This window comes from Protopterus annectens, chromosome 2.part1, assembly GCF_019279795.1.
Source record: "Protopterus annectens isolate FY-2018-M chromosome 2.part1, PAN1.0, whole genome shotgun sequence".
In the NCBI taxonomy this organism is placed as follows: Eukaryota; Metazoa; Chordata; order Ceratodontiformes; family Protopteridae; genus Protopterus; species Protopterus annectens.
This window is the reverse complement of record NC_056729.1, coordinates 27,139,468-27,157,742: the sequence shown is the minus strand read 5'-3', so window position 1 is coordinate 27,157,742 and position 18,275 is coordinate 27,139,468.

Genomic DNA, 18,275 nt, shown 5'->3' with positions numbered 1-18,275 from the left:
TACATTTACAGCATAAAGTTTCTGATAAAGGTAAACTTTCATATATACATAAAATTATCAGACAAGAAACTTTTTACAGTGTAGATTCATACTGGAATTATTTCACCTCTATTAATGGGGACCCACCAACTCAACAAGATAAACAATATATATTGGAATCTGCTTATAGAACTACATCTTCCATTGTCTGGAGACTTTATACATGGAAATTTTGCATAGATCTTTTATACACCTTTGATGATGAATAAAATAAATAATAAAGATAATCTATGTAAGAGATGTAATGTAGAAATTAATGCTGACTGGGCTCATATGTTTTATGATTGTATGAAGTTGAAAGAATACTGGAAGTCAATTAATGAATTTTTGCAGGCTCTTTTACAGATAATTTCATTATTTCTAAGTCTCTTATATTATTCAACACACCTGTACCTCAATGTGTTAAAAGATCAAGCTTCCCTTGTTATGGTCTATCCTAGCAGTGGCCAGGAAAATAATAACTAGAAATTGGATTTCAGATACACCTCCTTCGTTCAATGAATTTAAAAATGTTATGAATATAATGTGCCATATGGAAATAAGCACAATTAGAATGAGAACAACTAGAAAAACATCATATTATATTGTATGGGATAATTTACAAAATTTGTTAAAAACATTCTAATTTCAATAGCACGGTATTTTAGTTTAATTAATTGATCTGATTGTAGTGGATGTCTTTGTAAATACTTTAGTTGTTTTGTTGAATATTATAATAATACCTATTTTTAATTACTTGTATAAAATTGTTATGATATTTCTCTTATATGTTAAAACAATAAACCTGTTTTGAAAAAAAAAAAGAGATGCAGCAACAATTATGAAAGAATTTTACATTTTACTTTACTATATTTCAGGTTTCCATCATGGTGGAAATGTTGTGGGGTATTGAGAGTCAGGGCAGTGGAGGATGGAGGGGTGGAGGTAAGAGGTGGTAATAGTGCAAATCTAGAGGTTGAGAGACCTTTAGATGATGGTGCCTGCTGTGTGGCAGGTGAAGATGGGGAATGGGGGTCTAGTTCCCTTAGGTCGCAGAGGGAATCCCATAGTTTAAGAATGCAGACAGGGAAAGTGTTGCTGGAGCAGTGAAGTCTGACTTGTGGGCCATGGAGTGAGTTTTGCTTGAGAGAGGCATCTGAGGTAGTCATTTTTGTATTTAGTATAAAGTTTGACTGTTAATGGTGGGAATGAGTCAGATTGTAGAAGTCTGTAGATGAGAACCTAGTAGCATGTCTAAAGTTGTGCTGCACTCATAGCCATTTTGGCGTTTTGCAGGGTGAAGCAGTGGTGCTCATGACAGAGTGAGTTAGTGCTTTATTTTGATTAATTTATTCATTTACTATTTGTTTATTGGATAGTAGGTATGCTGATCAACTCCTTTTCATCCATAAACTGGCAGGTAACATACACAATTAAGTGAATATGAGGTTTAGAGACATTATATAGAAACCAAAACAATTATTGTCATGAAGGAAAACTTCCACAGTTACATACAAGCCATGCATTTAATGAGACTAGTTACATATTGACATACAATAAACTATCACCATAAACATGGTGATAAAGTGACAGATTTTGTTTTTGATAGTTTTCAGTATAAAAAAAAATTTAGAGGTTGTAGTTATTATGGGTAATCCATATTACAGCTGCCCTGGGTGGGTTCGATTTATAGGGAGAGATTTTTTTTAGCCCAGAGGAGAAATGAGTTAGATTTTATTCTTGATTTTTCAATATGTGTACAGAATGTGAATAACTGCTCTAGCCACAAACTGAGACATTTGAAGGACTTGGTTGTTTCTGTTGGTGTGCCATAAAAGGTAGTGATATTGATTGACTTTAGTGATTTTATATAGGAGAACCATGCCCCAAAAGTGAAAAATATATGTTTCTTTAGCAAATCTTAAACTTTTCTGCATTCCTAATGTTACTGGATCAAAGTGAGTGGTTACTATTATTTTCTAATTTGCTACACCCCAAAATGGCCTGAATGGAGGCTGCCTCTGCTAGCATAGTTTTGTTTTACAGTTAATGCCTTTGTCTTCATAATGCCATTTTAGAGAAACACAAAGAAATCCCTACAGTGATGGCTCATTTACTGTGGTTTTCTATCATCAGTTTACAACAGTCCTGTGTCTGCCTACTTTTGACTGTCAGCATCAATCCACATTTTAATTACTTTGCTTCCTTTGATTTTCATTAGTGACCATTTCTGTTACAACAATTTAAGAAATGTTTGAATGACAGGCTTGAAAATGTAGCTGAGTTAATTGTTCTTTTCAAATTAACAACTGTAATTCAGTTTCAAGTGGAAGAAATGTGACCCTTGTGATTAATAGGTGTTACTTAGGCTGAAATGTTTTATGTTGCATTCACAGTTTTAAATATTTTAGCTAGAATTAAAGTCTTTGATGTTGATCTTCTTACCCAGATCACTGACTTGTCTCAACAAAATACTATACGCAATGCAAAAATGTTGTAACAAAACACCAGAAAAAACATGCACTTTTACAAAAAATACAGTGTAGAAAAATGCAAAATCAAATACTTACAGAAGGTAAGAAGAGTTAGATGAACATATTGTTGTTCTTTCTTTGTATCACTGAGAGTTTGATTAAAGGAAAAGACATTTGTGTCTGAAAATTAAGCTTGAAAGCCCTGACTTTCTTCAGATTACACTATTTATTTGAGGTGTGATGGTGGCAATCTGTAACTGATAAGGCATATTTAAATGTCATTATTTAAGAGGTATTGTTTTCTTAATGGCTTTGTGGTTTGGATAAGTGACCTAGCCTTTAAGATGTAGCAGATGAGACAAATACAAGAAAGAAAGCATAATTATTAAATTATGTTTTTCCTGTATTTGAAAGTTTTTGGGTGGTCCCAGATAGCATTCTTTCAGTTTTTGTGGGGTTTAGTACTGTGGTGGTGCTGCTGTGGTAGCGGTGTCACCTCACAGTAAGATGTTGTCCTGTTCGATTCTCAGCTAGAGCGTCTTCTGTGTGGAGACATGCGTGAATGGACGTACCTTCGTTGAAGGTTGTGCATCAGGGCCGACAACTCGGCATGTAAAAATCTATTGCCAATTATTAGCGGACCAGAGTTCTGCTGTGGCAACCCCTAACTGGGAAAAGCCGAAAGACACAACAACAACAACAACAAGTATTAGTTTGTGCTTAATGACCCAGGAATCAAGGCAGTTAAGGTCATTTTGTAGTTGTGTTTTGATTGTAGAGTTTTTGTGGTTGATTGTAAAGGTTACCATTCTGTCAGTAAACAGGGTGAGTTACAGAGTAGGAAGGTCATAGCACAATCTATCGATATAAATAGAGAAGAGGAGAGGAACTAGGACAGAACACCAGGGTACGACCATTGAAAGAACTGTGGCTAAGAGAAGGTAGAGCCTAACTTAACTAAGAAGGTATTTGACAAGAATTCTTGAAACCAGGTGATGAATGTGTTGCTAATGCCAATGTTCTGAAGAGAGAGAGAAAGTAGGAGGAGCTGGCTTAAGTCAAAGGCTTTTGTGAGGTTTAGTGAATATTCCTCAAGTCAGGTTACATTTGTCCACACTGAGGAGACTGTCATCAGTTAGGCACCAAAGTGATAGATGTGCTGAAATAAAAAACTTGTGATCATGCCAGGAAAGTCTTCAGAAGTTGAAACTAAACTAACTAACTAACTAACTAAACTAACTAAATATCTGCTGATGATGAGGTTGCCATAAAAGGAAAATAACTTTAGCGGATGAAAATTTAGAAGTGAAAAAAAATTAGAGGCCATGGTAAATCAAAATTTCAAGAAGAAAGAAATGGGAAGCCAGAAAGATAAGCCAATGGGCCATAAATTAAAGGATTGGGTTAAACAAGCTCAATTAATCTCATTAAGTGTGATTTCTGATACTGACAATTGTGAAAGACCTTTTCCTGGTTCGTTGTTTAAGAAAAGAAGTAATACCATTAAAAATGCTTGGTCTAGATGCCTACAGAAAGAAACAACACAAATAGATGTGCTAAACCATTCAGTGTGTCAGCAGTCAAAGTGTAGTCCCTTTTTCTTCTACAGCGCTCCAAACTATTTGTCATAAGCTAGCACATGAGTGTATCAGATAAGTTGTTTCCTTCTTTCATATTCCACTTCAGCAGCACTCAGCTTCACTGATTACTCTGAAGCCACAGGGGGTCTATTCACAGCTCTTAAAAGAAAGGATAGTCAACCAGAAGATTTGGAAGAACAGAAGGAAGAAAACTGACTGTTGTGCTAAGTCCTTCAGTATTTACACTAGCTATTAGGAAGCTTCATAGTTTTGTCAAACTTGCCTTATAAGGATGTAGCTTTTGGGGAAACTGTCCACATCATGAAAGCACACTTTTCTTGTGGTGAAAATTGCAAGTGGTCTATTAAGGGACCCTCCTACGCAAGCCTTCAAGTGGGATTATCTTTCCTTCAGCTCTATTTCATTTATATTTATGACCCTCATATTTGTGGGTGTAAACCCTCTCCACTGGCTCATGTTGTCAAATTATATATGCCTTCTTGGATTTAAAAATGTAAATAGTTATAGTTTTCATTAGATATATTGACTTTTAGTGTTTTCTTTTAACAGTATGGCATTATGTATTTATTGTTTATTATTCCTATACTCACTATTTCCTTGGCAAGGTAAATTATTTCACCCATTGAGTTTACCTGTCTGTAAATTGCAACAGTAGGCTTAAAAAAACATTACATGTGTATCTTTCTATCTTCCATACAGTGTGCAGATCAGTGCTACTTCTGCTCTTTTTGTTTTTATTTTTATTTATTTATTTGTTTGTTTTACTTTTTGTACAAGATTATTTGGATTTTGAAATCTATATGACCTCCATGGAATGTACTTAACCTGAGCTACTGTTGTCCTTGTTTGTGTGTTTTTTTCCTATGACTATCTGGACTGGCAAATCTCTCTATATTCCCTGAAGGGTACTGGACCAGAGCTGTTGTTGTTTTTTTCTTTCTGTTTTTCTAATGTGCAGATGAATCTAAATCATGTAATTTCTAGACGATAGTGCTGTTGGATTTTATTTTTATCATGAATTTTCAGTCATCTATAATAAATAACTGGAACTAACAGCAACAGAGTCAAATGATTCTTTTCTGTTATCAGTATATCCGTGTATTTATTTTTCTTTTTTCTCTGTGCACCTGGAATGTTGCCTTGATTATATAATATTATTTTCATTTGTGAAAACTTGTGACTGATGTATTATTTTATTATTAAAGTCTATCCTCACATTATTATTTTGAATGTTGGTGTCCGCCCTTTAGGAGACAGACTGCCTGGCTATCAGATATTTAAATTAACATATCGTTGGCTTATTAGGATAGTGCTCAGTACCTGATAACTTGGTACCATTTTAGTAGTCTGATTAGTGGCAGCATGTACTGTGAAAATAGTAAAGGTGTAGTATCCTTCCTGACGAACATTGTGAGAGTGTATGATGCAAAAACAGACTGGTTAAGTCTTAGTTACTTTTGTTAAGGATGCATTAGAAGGCACTTTTCTCATTCTGAGATGGGTAAAATCCTAAGGATTCACTGATTATTATCCTGTTCTGCAGTTAGCAGTGAAATGTTTTTGTGTGGGTGTGACAGGTGCCAGTCATAATCCAAAGAAGTAGTGTGCATTAACCATAAGCACTTAAGGCCAGTCACCCTTCCCTTTGAATATGTCATCAATATCAGGTATGATGATCTAGCCTCTATAACCCTTATTCCTCACATTATCTTGTTGAAGCAGTGAGATTCAAACTTCATCTATCACACTACTTGATAACAGTCAGACAGGATTCAAGCTCTGCCTCCTTTATCCTGAAACACAGTATTACTTTCTTTCCTACATTAGTATTGCATGCCTAGCCCATGAATCTGCCAATTCACCCAAAAAACCCAGTAAGCACATTTCTTGCAAATAATTAAACAAATGAAGATCTGAAACTTAAATTATTACAACAAGATTATAGTAATAATAATCTTCTTGTAATAATTTAAGTTTCAAATATTCATTTGTTTAATTAACAAGACATTGCTCCCATGTTACCACTGAAAAGTGACTGTGTGTCCAGTGGACCAGCCTTGTTAACAAATAACAACTGTTTGTTACATTTCTTATTTCTTACCACTGGACACACAGTCACTTTTCTGTGGCAACATGGAAGCAATGTCTTGATAAGCAAATTGCTCAAGGTCGGCAAATGAAGGCTGAGAGCATCAACCTTATACCACTGAAGCTATAGCTCACGGCCTTAACCCTTTGTGCTAATTGCCAGACTAGATAGATAGATAGATGGATAGATGGATAGATAGATAGATAGATAGATAGATAGATAGATAGATAGATAGATAGATAGATAGATAGACAGATCAATAAATAAAGTTAGATGCCCTTAAGTCAAAACCGATTCATGGTGACTCTATGGGTAGGTCAGATCGATCCATACAAATACTAATACAAACATATAGGAGCCTTAGCAACAGCTGTCGTTTGGAGGAGCTGCCAAGACACATGGGAGGCAGGAAAGTATTTGTGACCCATTGAGTATTGTCCCTTCATAAGTCAACTGATGCTGTGAGAATGAATGTATATGTGATAACTAGAATCATGGACCCATACCTCTCAACTGTCCAGTTTTTCACAGAATGTCCAGATTTTTGGCTGATATTTTTCATCCGTTCTGCATAAAATTTGTGGTTTTCTGGCTAATGACTTGGATGACCTGAGGTTTGAAGTCACTAAATAATGACATACGTTTGAGTTTCAGACTTCAAATCCTTCAGAAAATGCATGCTAAAAGAAAGCCTGTAGCAACTTTCTAAGTTTATAAGAGCAATATTTAATATTTAAAATATGTGTCTATTTCTAGGCCATTTTGTCAGTCTTTGTCCATATTTCTTGCACTCAGAGGTTGAGAGGCATGCATGGACTTTTTCAATTGGTCTACAATTGGATTCCTAGTAAGCACAAACAGTAAACCTTCATAGAGTGCTAGCAGTCAGATGGTAGCTAATAGGCAAAAGCTCAGGACAAATCCTGAGGCATAAGATACCAAAAGAGGTCTGATTCTAGGGGTCATAATCCTAACAATAATGCTTAGTTCATGTGTTAGACAATTGTTAGGTCATCACCAAACACATATTCTCAATGGAGAAATTTTTAGAACAGTCACTGGAAGAAACATCCCTGCTAGACTGGTTTTTGACAGCAGATTTCCAACAGTCATTTTGAAGTTTGATAGCTAATGGCAAAAGATAATGCATTTGGGAATCCATTTGGAAAGGGTTTGCTTGGGAATTTCCAGCTCTTTCCTCATTGGTGCAAAGGAGATGAACAGCTTGTTTTTGCATTACTGAACACATGCACTCATCAGGTAAAAGCTGAGCTGGGAATACTTTATTTCCCAGTTTATAGTCTTACAATGACAATATAGAAATAAATTAATTAATCTAAAGATGCACCAACACTATTTTTGGCACAAAATGTGCTTTTATCCTAAGGGATATGTTATTCTCTTGAAATGGCAAATATAATTGCCTAGAAATAAGGACCTAATGCTCCAAGATCCTGTTAAAGAAAATGATGGAAATCACAAAGAGTATTTTCCACAGTATGAACTTCAAAACTACTGAACCACAGAGCTCAAATGGAGTATGGGCAAGCCACTCAGTCATTAAGTTCAAGCTCCAAGGAGAAGATGAGGTCTTCAAATATTTTAAGTCTGATAACATAAATAGCTGTATCTCAAGACTAGACTTATTTAAACCCATATAACTTTCAATGGAAAAGGCAGTCTGCATGTCCTCCCTGTGGTCGCGTGGGTTTCCTTCAGGTGCTCCAGTTTCCTCCCACATCACAAATACATACTGTAGGTGGATTGGACATTCTAAATCAGCCCTAGGAGTGAGAGAGAGTGTGTGTGTGTGTGTGTGTGTGTGTGTGTGTGTGTGTGTGTGTGTGTGTGTGTGTGTGTGCCCTCTGTGGAAGGTTGGGTGCCAGGCTGGCAACTCAGCACTGTAAAACCCCACTGTCAATCATTCTACAGACCGTTGTTCCGCTGTGGTGGCCCCTAACCGGGAAAAGCTGGAAGAAGAAGTGCTCCAAGTGTCAAAGGCAAATGAACAAAAGCATCTTGAATGCTAGTTAACATCATTTAATGTCAGTTTACACCAAAGCATTTAAAACAAATACAAATCTTACTTTATACTGAAATTAATAGACTTTTTCTGAAGTCACAACAACGTAATATTTTTGAGAGCTTTTATGTCTGTTATTCTGAAAAGAAGTGATATCTGCACTTTATTTTAAACCAAATACTTTGCATATGTTTCAGGTTATTATTTTCAAATGGCATTTCTCACTTTAACGTGACCGTACTTTAAATGATACTATCTCTAAATATAAACAGTTTTACATTTCCTTTATCTTTTATTATTTTAATAGTCAATCATTTATTCACATACAACTCAGATATCCAATAATCTTGCATAGTGACTGATTTAACATTAACATATTGGCCTCAATTCCAAAAGACTTACTCTTAGTTTAAGTAGCCACTTAACAATGAGAGCAAGCTGAAAGCAGGTATTTTGATATCTGATCCCAGTAATAAGTCTGTTTATAGACAGGCGTCACACCAAAATAAGTCACTTACACTGTGAGCAGGTCTTTCAGAATCAGGGCAGAACTTACACTGAGAGCAACTCTTTTGGAATCTGTCCCATTGACTGTTTTTACATTATAAAATTGTCTTTTTTAATATTTTTTATTAGGTAATCAAATACAAAATAACATCAACAAGACTCCATTCATATATTCACAATAAAATATTTTGACAATAAAAATACAATTTTGATTCTCAGCTAAATGTTTCTATAATGCCACAATTAACTAGAACAGCATATACTATATACAAGTGTTCCAATAAACCATTCTTTTATAAATTACTCACATGTCCACAAGGTAGAAATGGCCTTATGACTTAGTTTCATTTTACCTTCTGTGATCCTATTTAAATCATTAATTATTTCATTAATATAACAAGACTTCATTATCATATGCATGCAAAAAGGGGTTTGTATTCTTTTGGGGCTAGTACATACAGTAAGCGATACATTATTTCTTAGCATTTTATATGTTTAGTATTCAAAATTCCTTTATCCTGAACAGCTTTGATCAGAGGTATTTTTTCATTTTGGTTTAGAGTCTGTTAAACAATTTTCTTATTATTATTTCTTTGTTATAGTCAGACTAGACCATATAGATAAACGTCAATTATTATTTAAATATTCGGGTAATGAAACATTCTATAATATATTGTTTCTGACTAGAGTGAATCTACTAGTTTATGCTGCTTGACAAATCATTTGTATTTGCTCCTAAAATCTTTAAGCATATTAGAATCTACAAACCTATATTTCCAAACTGTTTTTAAATTATTCTTACATTTCCTGCATGTATAACTGACCTCATTCTTCTTTATTTTAGTGTCTTCATATGTGTGTGTGTAAAAAGATCTATGTAATCACTTCCAAATAAATATCTCCTAATATTCTGAAGATTTGCTATATATGGGTTGTAATATAAGTACTTTATTTTTAAGTAAAATTATGTGTTTAAATATATATTTCCAGTAGTCATTGAATATATTGTAATGTACCTTATTAGTCTGTATAAATTTGATTGACTGAACTTATTTACTTTACCTACATATGTTATATTATTAATATAGTCAAAATATTTGGATAGTTTTTTATTTTCATATGTGATATATATATATATATACTTCAGCAATTGTAAAGTCAACAGTCAGTTCTGAACTTAGCAAATTCATCTATTAAATTATCATTCATTTTTACTTTTGCATATTCTAAATAATTATGCCAAGCAATATTTTTCCTTTCTAATTTCACATCTTATTTTCAACAGCTGTTTCAATTGCACCTATATTTACAGAAACAGGGTTATTGTAAATAAACAATGTTTTAATATAGTGTGTCTGCATGTATATATTTTAATATTCTTAACATCTGTCCATCTTAACATGTTGTTTATAAATTTAAACTTAAATAATATTCACATACTGCATTAAAGATAATGGAACACTGTTAGCCAACACCTATTATCAAATCTTCATTTAATTTGCATATTTTAGATATATTTTATTGCAAAAATTAAAGATGTAGTCTGTTCCAATTTGCATTATATTAATCAGTTAACGTATTTTTAATTGATTCAGTACTAGACACACCATATAAGCTTCTGAGACAGGGAAACTTTTACTCTTTTTGTTCCACTTTCCTAATTTGATTTTTATAAGCTACCCTGGATTTATTAGGATGCCACAAAAAGGTTAATATTTTCCCTGTTGTTTTAATTTGTTCCTTGTTAGGTAGCAATGATTGTGACTGTATATATAGTATAATATCATTCTTAATAAAATAATTTTGATTAATAACAGTTAATCCTTAAATGGAAAGAACATTTTATTCCAGCTAGTAATAGCCTATTTAGATGTTCAGTAAAGCTTACATGTATAACTAATGATTGTTCAATGCTATTCCTACATATTCTGTCTTCCCCTCATCATCTGTATTATACATTTCCATATATTTCATTTTATAACCCCTTTGAGTTTTATAATCCTATATTTATTGTTACTATTACTATTAATTCATATATGTTTTTAAATTCGGAAATTGATTTCTGAATATGATTAATTGAAATTTCTATATCTGTTATAGTTAAGAGAATGTTACCAGTAAACAACAATATTTTGGACTGGTATTGATTATTTATTTGAAAATCCTATACTTGCCAGTTATTTCCTATGTAAATGTCTAAAGGTTTAATAGCTAAAGTAAAAATCACAGACAATAAAGGACAATTCTGTCTTGTACCCTTTTTAACATCTAATGCTCTTAATAATTTGTTTTATTATAATTATATAATCTTGCCAGTATATTACTAAATTCTTTAGATAAATCTAGTGTTTCTAATGTTGCAAATAAATAATCACAATATAAGGTATCAAAAGCTTTCTATATATTCAAACTAACTGTTCATTAATGGTATTTATATAATCAATTAGTGTATAATTATTTTATATTGTCCTGAGTTTAGTTATTAATGATGACATCTGTCTAATCTTATTTTACTAAATCTGGTATATTATTTTTTCATGTATCTGCATATACTGAAACAAACATTAGGTAACCAGCAATTAATAATGTAGTTGGTCTAAAGGAAGCGCATTAATCAAGATTTCTAATCCTATTTTACAACTGGAGTTATTAACAAGTATTCCAAGACATAAGAAGGACATAGGAGGGCTATGCTCTGCTTGATGATGATGGTGGTGATGATGATTATTCATAGTCATCAGCAACTATATTAATTCAGAGGGGAGCAAATTATAAATTTCAGTAATTAGTCCATCTATGCCTGTGGCCTTATTTATTTATTTATATCATCCTTATTATCATTTTTATAACAATAGCAGTTCTGTACTTTAGTCTGATGGTTTGGTACAAGTAGTATTAGTAAGATATATTTGCAATTGATACTTTGTCTGCAATGTATTTTCCTGACTGAGTTTCCCATAGTCACTTTTAAACTCGTCTAAAATATCATCTGTTTCTGTTGACTGTTTATACTCTGAGCTTTTGACTGCATTAACATAAATAATTTGTTTAGTATTACAGCTCTGTTAGCTAATTTATGAAGGATTAACTTTATCAGAAGTACTTTGAAAAATGCCCAATATTATTTCTGTTTTATGTTGCAGTATCTGGTGGTATCTGTTATTTAATATTTTCACCATATCGTAGAATAATTCTCCCTTTTTTCAACTTGGTGAGTTTGGCTATTGTTCCTGTCTAGGAATTAATTGTCCAATTCTTTATATATTTTTTGTTCATGTTTTTATTTTAACACACACACACATACAGACAGACAGACACACACACACACACACACACACACACACACACACACACACACACACACACACAGCTAAACATAACGTCTTTCAAGTTATTTAACTCAAAAAAATAAACAAAGGTTAACAAAAGTAGACTTAACATATCTAACAATATCTATTAAGCCTAATATAGATTACATTGATTCTTTAGTTTAATTGGAAATACCTAATTAAACTAAGCCTTCAAACTACACTACTGTCTTGAACAAAATATCTATTTTACTGAAGATTCTAGAGGAAATGTATCTAAGTTCTTAATAAATACATGTTCATTTGTTTATATGACTTAAAAATTAGTAAAAACAAGTAAACAGTTTTCAGTATACAACTGAACTGGCAATTTCCTATTTTGAATAATGATGGAACCAAGAAATGAAGAAAGTAAACATGAATCACAAGATAAAGTAAAGAAGAAAGAGAGAGGAAGAAAATATTGAACAGCTTTTGATAAGTGTAAGAAGATGTTGGAGGATAACCTTCCAGAATTTCTATGGGTGCTGACAGTATTGAGAAAATTCAGCAAATCAGTAATTGTGCTATGATGAGGATGGAAGCTTTGTCAGGTTGAAGGGAAAATCTGGTTATCTGTTAGATAGTTTAGAACTTGCGTATGAATATATTTTTCTAATATTGTTGATAGGGGCGATAAGATGCCAAGTGGCCTTTTGTTTGAAAGATCTGTATTGATTCCACCCTTGTGCAGCAAAATAATGAAATATTTTTCCATAGCAAGGGGAATTTATTTTCAAATAGGGATTGATTTATGAGACTGGATACTGGATATGCAATACCTCATTTGCTATTTTAAGATATTCACCAGGTAGTGTGTCAGGGACAGTTGTACTAGGCTTTCATTTTCTGGGAAGGAATTTTTTTAAAGGATTTTGGGGAACTGGTTGGTAGGAGAAATGCTGAAGGAGGTTATTTGATTGTGAAGGACATCAAGAGCCTGATTAGTTACCTGGATGGTTAATGACTGCACAGTTTGTATAAAGTGGAAATTGAATTGCTTGGCTGTGATATTATTTTGCTTCTGTGTGTTTGTTGTTGGTTGTGAAGCCTGTCCTGGACTTAACAGTTCATTGATTGAGGTCCAGAAAGGTTTTGGATTATTAGTGTGTATTCTTTGATTGGCTGAGTAATAGGTTCATAGGTTCATAGGTTGGTACTAGGCTATTGGTCCTAGGGCTTATACAAGCCTAGCCATAACAATTCCCTGGCTATTTCTTCCCAGAGTATTTACTTACCTGGACCTCTGTCTAGCAGGGTGAATGACATGATCCCAGGGATGAATTTCCTATCTCTCATCCAATCATCAAGGTTCCTTTTGAAGAGGGCCAAAGAGGTGCTCTGCTTGACATGTATGGGCAGTCTATTCCAGACTCTGGGGAGTCTCTACGTCAGGAACCTATCCCTCCAGCATGTTTTGCTCATTGTGATGACAAGGTTTAGATCCCTGGAGCGTGTGTCTCTGAGGGATTGGGATTTCTTTAAGTGTAGCATGTCCAACAGCTCTGGGTTTGACATGGCCTTGTATATTAAGCAGAGATCGCCTATGTCATACCCTTCGGGAAAAACAAGGTTACCCCTAGCTACCAAATAGGTGGCAATCCACTGAGCACAGAAGAAGTTATCAGGGACCTGGGGACCCAGGTTGATAGTAGTCTGTCATTCGACACCCATGTAGCTAAAGTAGTTAGGAAGACCTTCTACATTGCCCACCTTATCATGAAGGGATTCTCATCTAGATCAAGGGAGGTCATAGTCTCCCTTTACTCATCACTCATCAGACCAATGATTGAGTACAATGCCCCATTCGGAATGTATCTGACCCGACACTTGCAGCAGCTGGAGAGGCCACAAAAGTTCCTCACCAAAAGGATAAAGGGTCTCAAAAATCTGTCCTATGCTGCCCGACTGAAAGAACTCCAGCTCTATTCAGTCGCCACGCTTGCTCAGAGGTGACCTTTGCCTAACATACAAGGCCATGTCAAACTCAGATTTGATGAATATGCTTCACCTCAAAAATCTAGATCCATCAGAGCCACAAGGGCGGGAGACTTAAACCTTGACACGGCTATTAATAGGACGTGCTGGAGGGATAGATTCATCACCCAAAGACTCCCTATGCTGTGGAACAAAATCCCGGTACATGTGAGGCAGAGCACCTCGCTGGCCTTGTTCAAGAGAAATCTTGACCAATGGATGGGAGATCGCAGATATACCCCAGGGATTACCTCAGTGTCACTGCTCGACAGAGGCACAGAAAAATAATGGGTATAGTTCCCCATACTAAAGGGGTGGCCTAAGCCACAAAACGATGGGCTAGGCTTGTAAATGCCCTCGGGCAGATAGCCTAGTATGAACCTATGAACCTATGAACCTATGAGTAGACAATATGTGACAGAGTATAGGTGGAGTTTTTTTTTTAGATGGTCAGCATAGGGCATCTGCTTTAGGCCTGTGATTCATTTAGTGAGGTAATAGGCTCTTATCTTTGGTGATAAGTTGTTTTGTTAGGTTTCGTGATTCTCTAGATGCTAATAAAGTGGGAGCAGCTTTAGTTTTTGCCAAGGTCTTCCTTACTTTGTCTCTTTGCTTCATGAGTTTTTTAGTTGCAAAAAATAGCCATGGGGAAGGGTTGTCTTTGGAATTTTTTTTTTATTCTGAGAGGGGGACTAGTGTGTTATTGAACTCAGAGACAGCACCATCTATGGAGAAAGTCTTCAGTGACTCCTACTTAAGGAAATGTAGTGTACTAATAAAAGCATCTTCATGAAAAGTAGTATGTTTTCTTACCAGGAAACACCACCAGAGACTCTACCAGTAATAGTAAACTCACAAAAACCAAACCCGGATAGCGAGGAGACCGCAACCACAATAAAAATTTATTATATTAACGTCAAAATGAAATCACAACGCCACATTTACCTTTTTTGTACTTGAGACCCAAAGGAGAGATCATAGAGGGGGTCCATGGGAGACCCGGTTAGAATATCGGGAAACTTTTTGGCAGGTGTTGCTGGAAGCTAACAGACAGCCTGGTATGAATGACCATATATCTATTTTACTATTGTTAAAATTAAAAGCTGCTAAATTATAATTTCATGATTTTGGGTTTATATATATATATATATATATATATATATATATATATATATATATATATATATATTTTTTTTTTTTTTTTTTTTAATTTGTTTACAATACAAAGTTTTTTAATAAAGGTTATATGTGTTTGATATGCATTTTTATCTATTATATATTAGTTTTATTTATTACGGTATTGGCCAACATCAGTAATTTTAGGATTTTTTGTCTTTAAAAAATAATTAAACAAAACTAATTGGTGTACCCTGATTGGCAAGGTAATATATAAATGGATTGTTTGTGGAATGATATTTTATCTGAAGAAGTCGAACATTTATACTGATGAAAACATTGTGATTTCATTTTGACATTAATATAATAAATTTTTATTGTGGTTGCGGTCTCCTCGCTATCCGGGTTTGGTTTTTGTATGTTTTCTTACCAGGCTATAATGATGTGTTTTGCAGCTGTTGCTTTAGTATCTTATGGTGTAGACTGGTAAAGGATCACTTAAGCTAACTGACAAGAGTCTCATGCAATGATACTTTATTTGGAAAGGATGTTGGGATCTAGGTGAGGGCTGTCTGTCTTGTTGTGGCTTTATTATAACTAGTTGGTGTGGTTATAAGTTGTGTGAACTAGTACAGAAGTGCATTATTGGTTGGATTTACAAACTGTATGATTTGCTGATCAATATTAACATCACCCAATATTATGGTGTCATGAGGGATTTATTTATTTATTTACTTACCTATTTATTTATTTAACATTTGTTTACTGGGAAAGTCTGACTGGGACAGAGCCCATTTTCAGCTAAGCCACTCCAAACACATGTCTTTGGAATGTGGCAGGAAACCAGAGCACTCGAAGGAAACCCACATGAATGCAGGAAGGACATGAAGAGTCTGGACAGAAGGCATCCCAGCTAAGATTTGAGCCAGATAACCTCTTGCTGTGAGGTGACAATGTTAACTGCTGCACCACTATAAGGAGGCTCAGCAGAGAATATCTCCTAGTGTTTTAGCATTGTTATCTGGGGATATGTATATATACCCATGATTATGATTATTATGTAAGTGATTAGTTTTAACATGGCTAGTATGATTTCTGAGTCCGAAAATATTGACAAGATGTGGAGAAATGGAGATATATAGTGAGTTTTTGTAGAAAAACTTTTTTTGTTGGCTATATTTAATCTGATAATGTTATAGCCTGGCACGGCAATTTGTTTATTTTGTGTTTCCTGGCATAGTCAGGTTTCCATGGCCACCAATAACTACTCCAACTATGGTACTCAGACAATTATAAATAAAAAAAATGGTCGCCAGTATATGCCTAAATATTTTATGAAAATAAGTGCTTTGTTCCACATTGATATCAGAACATCAGGCCTGACTATTCTGTTTCTGGGCAGAACAAGGTCTGACAGATACAGAGTGATATCTATATATATATATATATATATATATATATATATATATATATATATATATATATGTGTGTGTGTGTGTGTGTGTGTGTGTGTGTGTGTGTGTGTGTGTGTATGGGGTCTATGTCAAGTTTTCAGAAACTTGAAATTCATACAGCCATATGATTGAATTTCCAAAAAAGACAAAAAAAAAAAAAAAGACACAAATCTACCTTTTTTTACATTTTTGCAGCAGGGCAGCTCCCCCACACTCCCCATGTGGGGGGTTGTGCCCCCCACACCCCTGCAAATTATATTATACCAACTCCAAGATCACACAACAGTGAGGAAAAAGGTAAATTTCCGATCAGCACTGTACCAAGATCTCCATTCAAATGCTTTGGGTTTTCAAAAACTCAATAATATGGTCTTGACCATATGAATTTCAAAAAACTCAATCAGTTGATAGGGACCAATCTGCACACACACACACACACACACACACACACACACACACACACACACACATATATATATATATATATATATATGTGTGTATGTACATATATATACACATATACATACAGTGGATATAAAAAGTTTACACAACCCTGTTAAAATGCCAGATTTTTGTGATATAAAAAAATGAGACCATGATAAAGCATTTCAAAACTTTTCCCACCTTTAATGTGACCTATAACCTGTACAATTCAATTGAAAAACAAACAAATCTGTAAGGGGAAAAATATAAAAAATAAAAAAAACGTACAATAACCTGGTTGCATAAGTGTGCACACCCTTAAACTAATACTTTGTTGAAGCACCTTTTGATTTAATTACATCATTCAGTCTTCTTGGGTAGGAGTCCATCAGCATGGCACATCTTGACTTGGCAATATTTGCCCACTGTTCCTTGCAAAAAGTGCTCGAAATCTGTCAGATTGCGAGGGCATCTCTTCTGCACATTCCTCTTCAGGTCACCCCACATATTTTCTATTTGATTTAGGTCTGGGCTCTGACTGAGCCATTCCAAAACTTTAATTTTCTTCTAGTAAAGCCATTCTTTTGTTAATTTGGATGTGTGCTTGTGGTCATTGTCATGCAGAAAGGTGAAATTCCTCTTCATCTTTAGCTTTCTAGCAGACGCCTGAAGGTTTTGGGCCAAAAGTGACTGGTATTTAGAACTGCTCATAATTCCCTCCACCTTGACTAAAGCCCCAGTTCCAATTGAAGAAAAGCAACCCCAAAGCATGGTACTGCCACCACCATGCTTCACCATGGGGATGGTGTTCTTTTGGTGATGTGAAGTGTTGTTTTTGCACCAAACATACATTTTGGAATTGTGGCCAAAAAGTTCAACCTTGGTCTCATCAGACCATAACAAATTTTCTCCACATGCTCTTTGGAGACTTGATGTATTGTTTTGCAAATTCTAGCTGGGCTTGGATTTTTTCTGTGTGAGAAAGGCTTCCGTCTTGCAACCATAACCTATAGCCCAAACATATGGAGAATACGGGAGACTGTTGTCACATGTAGTACACAGCCAGTACTTGCCAGAAATTTCTGCAGCTCCTTCAGTGTTGCTATAGGTCTCCTGGCAGCCTACAACCAATAAGATCAATGTTAAACCAGTAACAAGTGAAACAGAAAACCTTTCCGGTCCAAACGACAAGGACTGGTGCTTGAAATTAAAAGTTTGAACAATTGAACAGTTGAATATCAGCCAA